This window comes from Nannospalax galili, unplaced genomic scaffold (assembly GCF_000622305.1).
Source record: "Nannospalax galili isolate Female #2095 unplaced genomic scaffold, S.galili_v1.0 scaffold298, whole genome shotgun sequence".
NCBI lineage: Eukaryota > Metazoa > Chordata > Mammalia > Rodentia > Spalacidae > Nannospalax > Nannospalax galili.
In genome coordinates this window covers 3866630-3882345 of record NW_008344488.1, presented here as the reverse complement: position 1 = coordinate 3882345, position 15716 = coordinate 3866630, and positions in this window count along the sequence as shown.

Here is a 15716-nt window from a genome sequence, read left to right as displayed (position 1 = left end):
GAAGGTGGTATCGCCTGTCTGGCATTGTTGCTTCCTATGTAGCCTTTAGCGATACATATAGTCTCTTATGAAATATTATTGGCCCCTTTAATCTTTGGTTATACTTTCCTTTTGGGTGTTTAAGGCCACACAGTTGGTCCAGATAAACTGATTTATTTTTATTATTAAGGTTGTTTAAGGATCTGTTCCTCAGGGGTCACATGGGCTTGGGAGGAGACCCTGGCTCCTTTCTTTTACCAGTTCCACCTATGTGAAGATAAGTCAAAGGTCCTGCTCGACCATGGTTGGCTTCGCTTGGAAGCATGGAGGAAATGATTCCTCTGTGTTGACCCTCCTCTTTGTAGACTGGACACTGGTTCAAGTCCATCCGGTGGGGTCTCCTCAGCCTCCTTGATCAAGAGGACAGGTGACCCACCACCATTATAGGACATTTTGAGAGATTTTTATTGTACTTATGCTTTCTTAAATTTTAATGTGCATTGTTGTTCTTTGTCTATGAAAATAATTACATTTACAAACATAACATGTCAGATAAACACTGACAGTCTATGACCTGAATCATCTTTCAATTCAATAAGGAAAATGTGACATGATCACAAATAAGTCTAATATGATATGGAATATGATAAGTACTGCTGGATGGAGAAGTTATAACAGGTGAGAAACTAAAATTATGCCAATTTGGAGATTGAAGAAGTTTGTAGAAAAAGAAGATACAGAAGTAAGCATCATGGTATAGGCAACTTGTTCTGAATCCTGGTCAATAAGCTGTTACACTGGCATTCAGATCCTAACTCAAAATGTACAAAAGCCCTAATATACTAACAGGTGTGAATTACAGCTCTTCTTCTCTTCCTTTTTCAAAACAATGAAAATGTTTCTTCTTCTCAAGATATAATGCAACATTTTCCTCTTTTGGCTATTCCAAATCAAATCAGCATGTTCTGTTTCTTGAACTTTCTGTTGCAATTAAACATACTATAATAATGAAGATGCTATCAAGTGATATTACTTTTTCAAACCAAATGAACTTCATGAGTGTGTACTATAATACTATGCTTGAATATTTTGATACTTTGATTCAATTGTCCCAAGACTCTATTAGAACATAACCATTATCCATTTCTAATGCTAGATGTCAGTATCATAGCAATCTAATAAAATTTGCTACTTTACTATGGAGCTCTAACATACATATTAAAAATAAATAATAACATCCCATGGGGAAACATTAAAAACAAACTCAAGTTCAAGGAACTTGAAGGAATTTGAAGGATGATATGATTTTAAAAGGATTAAAATTTACATAAATAAGAGACAGGGCAATGACAATCTGAGCTACTCTCACATTTTCTCTACGACTTCAACAATAAACCTGTAGATATTCATACTGAGAGGCATTTTTTTTCCTCCCAACTTCGTTCTTTTAGAACAAGGGCATAAATAATTTTTTAATTTTTTTTTCTCAAAAAAGAAAATCTTCCCTGAGAGCCTTGACACCTCAAAGCACATCACTTCTAAACTTGTTCACATTTGAAGGAGGGTTGTAGGCACAGCACAGTACAACACCAAAAAAAATAGGCTGAAGTCCCGTAACTCTCCCTGACAGATTCATGCTGCTGCTAATCGGTTTCACACCAGGGAGATCCGCACAGTAGAAACATGCAGATGGGAAGCGGCACAGAAGTCACTTGGAAAATATCTGAAAACCAGAGCTTTCCATCCTCACCTCTCTGTGCCAAAAACACAGAAACATATGCTTTCTCCTTCTCTTTTAGTGAGAGTGGAGAAAATTAGTTTATGCTAGATTAATATTGTCTCATAGATCTATGTTAGTGGGTAACAACAGAATTTGGCATTTTCAAGGATAGTGAAAAAAGCATTAGTTAGTGGTTCTTCTTTATAAGACAAATTAGAAAGAGTTTCTTTCCAAGATTTTTTCTTTCATACCATTTTCAAAATGAAGAATTAGCTCTCTGAGTCATTCTCAGTATTGGCTTAAACTTAAGTTGCTAGTTTTCAGCATCTAATAAAGAGGTAGAAGAAAAAAGTAAAATCTAACATCTCACAGCCAAGTAGAAAAGCTGAGTCTGCAAAATAATTGAACTCACTTATTATAGATTTCATATAACATGAATAAGTGAGTTTCTTTGTCAGTTTCATTTAAATGGACATTTTCTAAATGCATTTCACATCCATTAGTCAGAATGAAAGAAAAAAAAAAACATTTGATTTGAGTTTAAAACATTAGATCACTGATAAAAGGAGAAATTTAGAAACAAGGGAGTAGTTATTTTTCAGGTGCTCTTGCAGTGGCTTGGATGAGAGTATTTGATCAGACTAGCTTCCATGTATAACAGCTGTCTAAAGGTTCATTATTCAGGGAAAGGGAAGGTGAGTGATAATCTAGCAGATGAAACTGAAACTAATGCCAAATATGGCCTCTACTGCATGAGAAAAAGCGATTGAAACAGCACCACCATCCAGCATTTTTATCAGGTGCAACAGTAAGGCAGGAAAAGTGTGTTCCAATATGAATTATAATCAAATCATCTGGCTAAGCTGTCTCACTTTAAAAAGAATGATTTCAATTGGATGCAGCCTGGCAGTAGAGGGTTTCCCTTACATATAAAGGAGCCTAGCATCGGTCTCTAGCACCAAAACACAAATAAACTAAAGTAATGAAGTCATATGCAAGTCTCAATTCTTGGTCTTACCTGATTTACTTTCTTTGGATTGCCTCAGTTAAATAAATTAATAATGATGGATAAGAAATAACTCCTTGTGTTTGGGAAATACCAGATAATTACTATGTTAATTGACAAAGAAGAGATAAATATTTTTTCTGCCCTGTGTTAAATTCCACACATGAAACTTGACCAAACAGTCTTTAACCAATGATAAATTTGGGTAAAATGTTCTCAGAGTGAAGCAGACTATAAATGTCCGTCCTTCTTCTAAACAACGTTTCTTTGCTAAGAATATAGTCCACATTTGTGCTATGTAGAGTATACATACTACTTTGAGAAGTAAGCCTATAAAACCTACATCCTCTCTCCAAACATGCACAACAGCTAATACTTTCTTTTAAAACACATGAAAATGTATTTTTCTGTGGGTGCCCTCTGCTTCTTGGGAAATCATCAGATACTCTAGCTGTGCAAATTCCCATGGGCTTTTCTATATATTTTAGGGATTGTCATATTCAAATGTCTTATTCTGCCCTTCAGGTGGGTGAAATAATCTCTAGGTCCACCATTAGAAAATATTTTTCCTTGACTGATAAAAAAATGTATTCCACAGAGCATGTGAATGTTTTAGGTTGTATAATTTTACATAGTCTTTCTGTAGTGCTATCAATCACTGGTCTTAATAATCCTTGAGATTTTGGATTTGAAGGATCTGTTAAGTACTTTTTAAAATTTAAATCAATTAAAAAATTAATGATCCAGGATAAGAGGACAAAAAATTATCCTGGCATACATCTTAGCAATTCCCTAAATCAAAAAATAAAGTACATCCTAAATTGTATCAGAAAAGTAATCCCTATGAAATTTATACATTTTGAGACTAAATATGACTAAAACACAAATCATTTTTACTTACTACAAAACCTGTTGCATTTCTATCAAACACATTTCATAAATGCATGATGTAGACCCATTGTTAAGCTCTTTATCAAGCACAAACAGCTTGAATACAAAACACTTTCCAATTCTTAAGTGTTCAAACACATTAAATTCTTGATTGTGAAATGGATGTTTAGGGACATGGATCTTACAGATTGTTGATGGTAGAGTTATCTAAATCTCATTCAGGAAATGAAAATTTCTCCAGCTGTTAAACTGCTAAATCTTGTCACTTTGATAGAGAGGTTAGGCAACAAAATGAACAGTCCTGTCCATCAAAATATTCTAGAAGAGAATATCCTAGTCTTGTGGGGAGAGGAATGACACCGGAATATGAAGAAAGATCACAAGGAATTTGAAGAATCAGGAAAACTCTAAACACTTGTGAAAGAAGAACATAAGAATTTGTTGCTAGAATTTGATGCATTTCTAGAATTACAAAGAAAAAACTAACGCAAAGTCAGGACTCAGAAATATTTATTGCAATGAAGGTTTTAGCTAGAAAAGCTAACTGTAAGTATTTGGTGGGGTTTCTTTTATTCAGTATTCATGTTGCCTGAATTCAGATGGTGACTTATGTAGTTACCACAATGGGTGCTTGTATTCCTTATCATTATTTTGGATTTCAATTTCATCATTTAACCATCGCTGGAGATGTATTCTCATGACAAAAAAAGGAAAGAGAGAAAAAAGAATTTTTTTAAATGTTTTCAAAGGGTAGATTTTCTTTAAATATGTGTGTGTGTGTGTGTGTGTGTGTGTGTGTGTGTGTACGAATGCACGCATGCACGTGAACTTATACCTGTTAGGCAATCTCACTGGCCCAGGAGAGTTTTCTTTATGAACACTATATCTCAGTATTACAGGAAACAGAAGGCACAATGAGAGTGAAGGAGGATCCATTTGTTAGTCCTTAATTGTTGTAGAAACATGAAATGTCATACTTCTTATAATGCAAGAGACCGAAATCACATATAAATATCACAGATCCAATATATTGAAGAGCCACATACATCAAAATATTGAAATTAATTAATGAGCTATATAGTTCAGTGGCTTTACTTCCCTTTGGAGATTTGTTGTTTTTGTTTGTCTGTTTTATTTCAGCATAGAAAATGATGTTCTGGAAACATGAATGGATTTACCCATTATTGCACCTATTTAAAGTAGTAAAAAAGAAACCAAAACATGGGCATTTTCTCCACAAGGACAAGAATAATTACATTTTCATTATTGCTTGCTCCAGAATATACATATGATTAATAAGATTTGCTTCTATCTCACTATTGAAGACATATTTCATTTTTTCAATTGATTTGTGAATAGTTACTAGTGACAAGAGTCTTACTATGTGAAAGGCTATTTTCACAATTTACCCCAATCCTCCATCTGACTATACATACATTTCTCTTGTCGAAGAAGTCTTAGGGGTTTGTTCAAGCCAAAGGCTACCTGATCCCTCTTGTTTTACAGTTACGAGGCTAGCCTACCTGCCTAGCCCTTGAAACCTGTTCCTCTCCTTTGGTTATTACCCAATGGTGGCAATGTGGATCCTGATTCCTGTATACACAGACATGGGCCTCTAACTTAGGTCCCCAAGGCTGTGTCTCCTACAGATTATTCATAAGACATCTAGATTGGATGATACTTCCCAAACAAGAACGTGAACTTTTATTTACTGTGCTGCAGTCAGTCCAGTGATAGCAAGACTATCATTATGCTTTCATGCAGTGCTTGGAAGGATTTATATATTTACAATAGCTTTTGTGTGGGAAATAAAAAACAAGTATAAACATTATAGTGACTACAAGGAAATGTAGATAGTAAAATATTTCTAAATATGTCAATATTAGAGAAAGCTAGGACTAAAATGCACCTGTTCTAAAAATGAGATATAAAGGAAGTTTAGAACAACAATAATGCTGTACAGAAAAATTGACAACTGATTTAGTTTAGAAACTTTGTGTCTAATAAACTGAATCAAAAACAGCTGTCCTGCATCAAACACAAAATAAGCAAGTTCTTGTGTTAAACTTGGTTCCTTCACTAGTATTTTCCATTTTCCATTATGACAATTTTTTTCTTTCTATTCAAATACTGAAATTAATATACTGATTTAAACACTTCTCAAAGAGTTTCACAGAGTCAGGAGTCAGCATTTACAATTTTCAAATTTAAGGTGATGTAATTCAAGTGTTCCTGAAACAAACATACGCAAAAGCAGCTTCTTTCTGGGGAAGGGCATCCTGCCAGCAACAGGAATGCAATCAGCAGTCTCCTGCCTCTCCTTCAGGGTTTACTTTCTCTTTGCAGACCCACCAGCTCAGGTCACACATCTCTATAGCCTCTTAAATTCAATGCCTAAGCAAAGCAGAAGTCTAAAGGCCAGGACATTTCTGATGACGACAATGGGAAATATTTGATCCCAGGTGGGTTTTCAGACTTGGGCTGCCAGGAACAATCCTACTGTTCCTCTTCAAAATCTGTCTTGTTGCTCCTTCCTGTTACAGGTGTTCATACTTCCATAATAAAAGTCTTTTATTCTAACTCCACATTGACCTCTGGTTGTAGAGATCCCAGCTCATGCTAGCTTTGCATTACACTGTCCAAGAAAATAATGCCTTATACAGACTGGCCCATCTTCTCTCTTGACCTGTATAGAGAAATGATTCTTATCTGGGAACTTCTTCATTAGCTCACAAATGGTATGTTTGAGTATTTTGTATAGAAAATTATAAGGTACAATTAAGAGGAAAAGTTCAACTGAAATGATTGTTCTATGAACACACTATATCTACTCCGAATGATTCATTATGTCTATGTACAACAGTATCTGCCAAAATTTCATTTAATTCCACATTGTCAGATATTCTTTTAAATATAAACATGTCACTAGCTTACCACAGAAGGGATTATGAAACTGAAAATAATTGCCAAAGTAAAAATATTTTGATCGCCTTAAACTATATGCTGATACAATAGCAATTTTAAGGAATGATTACTAGGTGACAAATACTTTACCTATTGTCCTAGTTTTTTTCCTCCATTGCTGTGACAAAACATCCTGACCACTACCAACATGGGGAGGAAAGAGTTTTTTTGGCTTCCATCTCCTGGGTCACAGTTCATCAGGGAGCTCAAGGTAGGAACTCAGGGCAGGAACCTGGAGGCAGGAGCTGAACCACAGGCCATGGAGGAATGCTGCTTACTGGTTTGCTCCCCTGGCCCCTGCTCAGCCTGCTTTCTTATGCAACACAGGCCCCCTGCCCAGGGGTAGCACCACCCACAGTGTGCTGGACCCTCCCACATCACTCAACAATCAAGAAAATGTCCCACAGACATGGACACAGGCCAGTCCTATGGAGGCAATTCCCCAATTGAGGCTCCCTCAACCCAGGTGTGTCAAATTGACACTAAAGCTATCCACCAGACCTATGTTATAGCATTTATTTATGAAACATACGGACATTTTGTTTAGATTTACTTAGATACAAAATCCAAGAAAATTTTTTTCTTAAATTTTGTAAGTACCCTCTTGCAATATGAGAGGCCTCCTTTGAAAGTGTATTTCAGGGGAAGATTTCCTCAAAGACAAGGTGTTTGGCTTAAATTAGATAGTGTAAGAGTGGCCAGATGGGAAACTCAATTTACATTTAATTTTGTTTTCACTGATTTATCAACTATTCCATTGACAAAGAGAGGTGTGACTTCGTGGAGTGAGAAAATGCTATTTTCTGCTCATAGTTGCATTAAAAACATCAAACCACAGCATGTTCAAAGTCAGTGTTTGACAACGTTTGCCTTTAATTCTTAGCTGCCTATCTTCGGAGCACCTACTGCCCTCAATTCTAGAAGTTCTGCACTTCATTATATGACAAGCCTTATAAGGGAAAAGGTTCTACATAAGTGAAGAGTGTTATCATTGTCCTAGTTTGTACAAACAGATATTTCTGCGAAATACATTAAAATCTATAAGGATCTCTGAAATTCCTGCATTCTTTTACTTCTCACATTTCTTATAATTGAGAAGATACAGACAATTGCATCAATACTAAAAAAGTTTTAAAATAACTCCAAGTTTTTCTTTTTTAAGCAAAGCAACAAATTTATAATTTATTAAATTTCGATCTTTATACAGTCTTAGAAATTTAACTGCTTGGACAAAAGAAATAAAAGATACTGAAAATACTTCATATACCAACAGGCACAAATAGTAATTGTGTACATTTTACAAATAAAAATTAGCAGTCTTAAATATTAAATATGTTACTTCAATGTCCCAGGCAATTCACCACTTATCAGATTAAGAATTTGACCTTCTCGTAACATATAAGTAAATTGAAATAGAAATACAAAACCTCCCAACTAAAAACAGCCCAGGCCCAGATGGATTCTACGATTTACAACAGGAGTCTACAAGACATTCAAAACATTCAAAAGAAAGTCTACAAACAATACTACTTAAATTATTCAAAAAAAAAATAGAAACAGAGGGAGAACTCCCAAGCTCCTTGTATGAAGCCAGTATCACTCTAATACCAAAATCAGGTAAACATACAACAACAACAACAAAAACTATAGACCCATATCCATAATGAACATAGATGCAAAAATTCTCAACAAAATACTTACAAACCACATATAGGCACACATCAAAAAGGTCATCCACTGTGAACAACTTGATTTTATTCTAGAGATACAGGAATAGTTCAATATACATACGTGAATAAATGTCATAAATCATATAAAAGAACTCAAATACAAAAATCACGTGGGCATCTCAACAGATGCAGAAAAGGCCTTTGACAAAATTCAGCTTGTATTTATAATAAAAGTCCTTGAGGGAACATACCTCAGCATAATTAAAGCTATGTTCTACAAACCCCCAGCCAACATCATTTTAAATGGAAAAAAAAAACAAAAAAAAAACCTGGAAGTATTCCCATTAATATCAGGAACCAGACAAGGATGTCCACTATCTCCACTCCTTTTTAATATAGTGGTTGAAACTTTTACTAGAACAATAAGACAAGAGAAAGAAATTAAAGGAGTACTAATAGGAAAAAAAGAGGTCATATTACCCTTTTTTGCAGATGATATAATACTATACCTAAGAGATCCCAAAAGTTCCACTAGAAAACTAGAAGTGATTAACACTTTCAGTAAAGTGGTAGATTACAAAATTAATGTACAAAAGACTTTCTGTATACCACTAACAAGCAATCAGAGAAAGAGTGCATGGAAACACGCCCATCACAATAGCTTCAAAAAACAAAAATATCTCGGAATAAACCTGACCAAAGACATCAAGGATCTCTACAATGAAATTTTCAAATCTTTAAAGAAAGCGATTGAGGAGGACACCAGAAGATGGAACAACCTCTCATGCTCATGATCAGAACAATTATTATTATTGTCCTACCAAAAGCAATTTACAGATTCAATGCAATTCCAATCAAAATCCTCATGACATATTTCACAGAATTAAAAAAAAATCTGAAAATTCATATGGAAGCACAAAAGACCTGGGATAGTAAAAGTAATCATGAGCACAAAGAACAATGCTGGGGGATTCCTATACCAGATCTCAAAGTACATTACAGAGCTGTAGTCATAAAAACAACATGGTACTGGCACAAAAACAGGCACATAGATCAATGAACATAATTGAAGACCCAGACACGAGTACAATGCAATTTCAGCCACCTGACATTTTACAAAGGTGCCAAGAACACACACTGAAGGAAAGACATCTTCAATAAAGAAACTTACAAAAGAAACCAAGTAATAATCAGTGGTCTATATTATTATTGATGGAATTAAAATGAAATAAGGGGATCAAAAATGGATGAACTACAGATAATGGATATATAATCTGATGATGTAGATACAGTATATTAAATTATGATAGAGGATGAATTACATGAGGAAAACAGTTAATCTGTATTGAGTAATTATAACTGACTAATAGAATAATACTATTTTTCTGAAACTTATGTGTATGTAGTATGAAATTGACCAGTGGATAATCATGACATTGTAATTTTATCAACTCCTGTGTGCTGGAATATTAGGATCCTCAGTGTAGAAATGCAGTTGTAATATAAAAGAATTTAAGGAATAATATCTTAAGCATGAATTAAATCTCGGTATTATATTACAAGGTATTTTAACTATGCTCAGTTTTTGTACACTAAAATCTAACAGAAACATTAATCTAGCTATCAGCAATTAGCATGTCTGGGCACAAGTTATTTAAAAGCAAATCCTAGATATTAAATATCTTCTCATGAAAGAACACAATTATCTTTAAATATTTGCCCATGGGGTCAAATTTGATTCTGAAGAAGCATCTGAAATTAGAAGCTGGTTAACACAATAATGGTTGGGTTGACATCCTGTGTATACGACCAGTAACATCCATGTTGATTGGAGATGCAACACATAAAATGCTCTGAGTTGTTTAGCAGGTGAATTTAAGAGAAAGGGCATTCTATTCCACATACTAATCAAGACATAAAGTCATATTGAGAAACTTAAAAATTAACTAAAGTATTAAACACATGAAAATGCTAAGCCATACTTTAGAGATGTGCATTTGGCTAACACAACCATTAAAAATTCAAAAGAACTGATTACTATCTGATAGGCAGTGCTTACTTTAAGAAAGAAGAAAGGAGGTGACATCCATAGCATGTGCCAATCTTCTTTCTTGCCCTGGGCGTAGTTACAAAATATGTTTATCTTATTAGAATTCATTCTGCCAGTTTTTGTATGTATGCTTTCTATGACTGTCTTTTTTCTTTTCTTTTCCCTGTTGTCACTGACTTTTTGAAGTTCATACAATATATTTGATTCTGTTTAGATCCCCTCCCCTCTCTGTACCTCTCTCTACTATCCCTTGTACAATTTTATAGACTCTAATATATATGCTTATAGAGTCTGATTTGTGTCTCAAATGTCCTTCAGTATGAGTCCAACCACTGGAGTCTTGTTAACCTACCAAGGGACACACCCTTGAAAGAAAATGAATCTCCCCCTCCCAGCACCATCAGTTGACAATGCTTCCTCAATAGGGTTGGGGTTTCTTATTCCTCATGTCTATAATGGGACTCTGCCTTGAGCTTATGTAAGAGTTACACATGCTGTCACCAGTGCTGTGACTTCATAGGAGTGACTGACCAGCGGTTTGGAAAACTCTGTTTCCTTAAGGTCATCCATAACCTCTGGCTCTTACAATTTTCCACTCCCTCTTCTGAAATGATTCCTGCACATTTGAAGGCAGAGAGGTTTGATATATATGTCATTTTCAGCAATAAGCACTCTGAAGCATCTTGTTCTCTGCACGTTGGCTGGTTGAGGTTCTCTTTGTTAATCACCATCTGCTGCATAAGGAAGCTTCTCTGCTGAGTTGAGAGATGCATTAATCTATGGGCATATCAATAAGTTATTAAGATTCAGGTTAAAATTATATCTATTGATCAGAAAACTAGTATAAGGTTCTTGCTGTGGACTGTGACCTGTCTAGCCTCAGGTTTCAAAGCCTAATGTAAATGTCAGGCATGGGCTCCATCCTTCTGAAGCACACTTTAAGTTCAATTAGAAAGTGGTTGGTTAGTCCCAAAGTATTCATGCCACTATTGCACTGGTTGGGCTTATCTTGCGAGGCCAATTGTTGCAGTAGTTCACAGCATTCACAGCTGGGTAAGGTTAATGATTAATCTTCTCTTAAGTTAGCACACATAGTACCTTTCACTAGATGTGAGACACTGAAGTCAGTACCTGATTTATTTCACCTTGTTTGTTCTACAACTCATATCCATAGTATCTTCAGCAATAGCACCTTACTGTGCTGTTCAGAGTAGAAAGTGTTAAATGGGGTGGCAAATGGAAGGGCAGGGCAGAGGAAGGAGGATAGGGAAGCATAACCAACACTAAAGGCCTTCAGAAAAAGCCTCATTGAAACCTATAAAAGCTTCTTAAAGTATATACATTATAAAAAGAGATTAAATCAATTAGCTTATAACAGGGGAACACTGTCCCTACAAGACATCATAAGCTAACAAAGTAAAAGTTCAAGGTCAGAAATAAACCCTTCTTTAGATGCTGTTGACCAGGGGTCCTACAGACCATCAAACAATACTGCCCACTGCCCCTGCTCTTTTAAGTAGGTTTATAAATAATACAGACTTAGAAAGATTACGTACAAATCTGAATTAAAATTCCAGTCCATTCATTACTATGCGTAAGGCTAGCAACATCATTTCATGGCTAGTATTTTCCTTAGTGAAATGTGAATAAAATAAGAATTCCCACACCTATGGTTGTTCTCAGGGTGAAAGTGTAATTACACATAGAACAGTCCATTCATTCTCTGCTAATATTATTTTCATTCCTTTCTTCTTTCCATGTAGTTCTATTTTCCTTTGACATTGCTCTATCTCTACCACATGCTAATTAGTTAATAACTTCAGAAATTTGAATGAATTGCATGTTTCTACAGGTCTACTCTAAATATTTAGCATGTGTCCCTCCAAACTGCAGCTGAATTCTGTCAGCAGAGGCTAGTGCCCTCGCCCAAAGGGCTGGTTTCAACCTGCATCTCAAATCCCAGAACGCTTCATTACAGACGGTGCCTCTTAATCCTAGTTAAAAATAATAACGATGATTAATATTTTACAGGGAAATGGGTAATAATTAAGTTTTTAATGACAGAATGCCATTTATCACAAAAAGCATGCTTCTTTCATGGACTATGTACTCAACACATTTTTAAAATGATGGATTATGCAAAGTTGACTTTAATAGCCTCTTAGTAATGACAGAAACAACCTGGTCTAGAAAGCAGTATCAACATAATGCCGAAACTAGAGGAAGTTTGTGGAATAGTTCAGGTGGAATTGAAAGAGAAGAGGACATGGAACTGTGAAGGGGGTTGTGGTCCACATTCAGGAGACCTGAGCCCTGCACTCATTTTACTTCTCATGACAATTCTATGTTTCCATGTCTTGAGAACGATATTAACTTGCAGTGACATCGTGATATGGATATGTCTCCATCCTACTAATGAACCAATTGCCTCACATAAGTGAGGTAGCAAGACACAGGCTACATGTTTGATACAAGGAGGTCTTGGGGATAAGTAAGCAATCAGGAAACCAGGGAAAAGGAAAGAAACTGAAGTACTCCAACCAGAAAATCAAAGTTCACAGCATTTTATCACCACATACAATGCTAAAGACAAGCCATCAACAGACCTGCAAAGCAGGCCAGACCACAAGGTTAAAAGCTAAACAACAATATAATGTAATTATCTATCTTCTCCTAATTTGAGAAAACACCTACTTCTGGGCCTTACAGGAGTCTTGCTACCCAGTCTGGCAAAAATGATTTTGGTTTTCCTTTCTACAAGTGATGCTAGAACATCATGGCTTCTGTTCATGCACTTACCCTCAAACTCAACACATAGCAGGAGCATAACTTCCCACACTCAGTCCATACATCAAAATGCTAGTAGAATTTTCCTGACTGGAAGCGAACTATATCTTCTCTCACCCCCAATAAATGCCCCAACTCTGACAAGTGGGTCTTTGTGATACAGGGGAAAAATAGCATCCCCTAGAAGGTCCTTAGTCATAACAGAATACAGGAATGGACACAAATGCAGGTCTGTTGACAATTTAGGACAATTTTATTAGAATTTAAAGAAAAATCCTCTGGGCAGGCAAGCTCTAAATTTCACCAGCTGCCTGGAAGAGGAGAATCAGGGGAATAGGAAAAAAACCATGAAGCCACTCTGGTTTAAAGTCAACCTGGGGGGTTAGACATGGTAGACTAGAGTCACTTGGTGGGGAGAAGGAAGCTTTAGAGAAAAAGTAAAGAAACCCAAAATGCAGAGGCAGCCCAAAGCGTTAGGGAAAGCATACTTAGAAAAAGAGAGAGATTATATTTTTCTGAAGAATTTAGGAATTGCTCTCCTGTGGAGAGCCACATGTCTGTGAATCAGATCCACAAGAACCCAACTAGGCGGCAGGAATTCTGGGCAGGAAAAGCTCGTCATCTCATTAAGATACTAGGTAATCCGCCCATGCATGTCCTCAGCATAATTTAAGGTGAATCTGCCCTCCTAGGGGTGATTTTATCATCAAGTGATTGACCTGGAAAACCTGGAAAGCTAAGGTTCCAACCAGTCCAGGAATTCTTTTTTTATGGGGGGAGGGGAGCAGAGGGTTTATTTTACGCAATCTTTTTAGTTTGTTTGTTTTGTTTAACGTTTACAAAAACTTTATTGAGAATTTCATACATGTATATAAGGCGTTTTGATCAAATCCATGCCCACTCCCTCCCCTCCAACATTCTCTCCTCTGAAGAGGTAACCCTAAAATCTTCTAAGGATTAGATACAAGCTCCCAAATACTTTGGCTTTTGTAGCAGAGTATGTTGCTAACAGGCCAAAGGATATTTTGACTTTTAAGCCAAGAAACTGGCTACATTTCCTTGGGGTCTTTTTAAACTGACTGCCTAGCCAATTCCTACCTCCTATTCTTATCACATCATCCTCTGAAGGGGTTACCCAAATTGCCAATGGGGAATAGGAATTCTTATTTTTTAACCAGTTAATTTTTTTTTTGACCAGTTAATTTTATAGGGTTTTTGTTACCTTAACATTTTGGGTCAGCCTGCTTTTCCCTGTCATAGCAAGTTTCAGCTCTCCACATGAAACAAACGTAGTTAAAGTAAGCTGGGAAAAGGGAACCCAAATGAGTAGGCTGGAACAGACCAGACTAGGGCCATGAATGTCAGGCATTTTTTAAATTATTAATTGATGTAAGAGGGCTCACCACTATGACAGGTGCCATCCCTAGGAAGGATGGCCTGGGCTGTATGATGGAACTAGCTGAGTAAGTGAGAGGAGCAAGCCAGTAGGCAGCTTTCTTGTATGTTTTTTGTTCCAGTTCCTGCTTGAGTTCCTGCCCTGCTTTTCTTCAGTGAAAGAGTGTTACCTGGTAGTATAAGACAGAATAAACCTTTTCCTGCAGAAGTTGCTTTTGGCTATGGGATTTATCTCTGCAATAGAATGCAAAGACCCCTTTCATGGTATTCTTTACTACTGCTTGCTCCTGCTTCATTATGAGCTTGTTTAATTAAGCATGGTGGTGCACACCATTAACCCCAGCACTTGAGACGCAGAGTCAGGCTCAGCTCTGTGAGATAGATTACAGTCTGTCTTACACAGCAAGCTTCACGCTATATAGGAAGACCCTGTCTCAAAAAACAAAACAAACACAAACAAAAACCTTGCTTGATCTTTCCTCTATCCCCGGTTCACTCTCTGGGAAGTTGCTCTAAATAATTACCTTACCCCAGGGACCAAGGAACTTCCCCACTGGATGGTAACAGAGGAGCTGGGAATTCAACTCACTTTGACCTGACCCTAAAAATTTTACTTATGTCTATGAAAAAACACAACTCTCATCTCAAAGGAGATGAAATAGTTTATTCTGGAGCCAAATATGAGTGACCATGGCCCAGGAACACAGATTCAGGTTAACCAAATTCCATGTTCAAGCGTGGAAACAGTTTCATGAAGTTTCTTTCTTTTCTTTTTATGGTAAATAGACAGTTTTATATTTTGTGTAAGACATAAATTGCTCCATATTTTTTTTCCTGGAAGATAATTTGCCATGATCTACTACAATAAAATAATTCATATTATTTGATTCAGAACTTGCACTTACAGAAATTTATCCTACAAAACTCTTTTTTTTAACATAGATCTATACAGTATACATAATATATATATATATACAAACTTATATCAGTAATACATATAATATTGAAAAACAAGTAGCAAAACATTATTAAAAATAGTAGAAAACCAGAACTGATCAAATCTCTGTTGAGTATAGAGCTTCCAAACAATATCCCATATAGCTAAAGTAAAATGAAGAATTTTTATTTTTAAAAAATGCATTGAGGGGCTAGAGAGATGGCTCAGAGGATAAGACACTGTTCTTGCAGAAGACCCGGGTTCAAATTCCAGCACCCACATGGCAGCTAACAACTGTCCATAACTCAAGTTCCAGG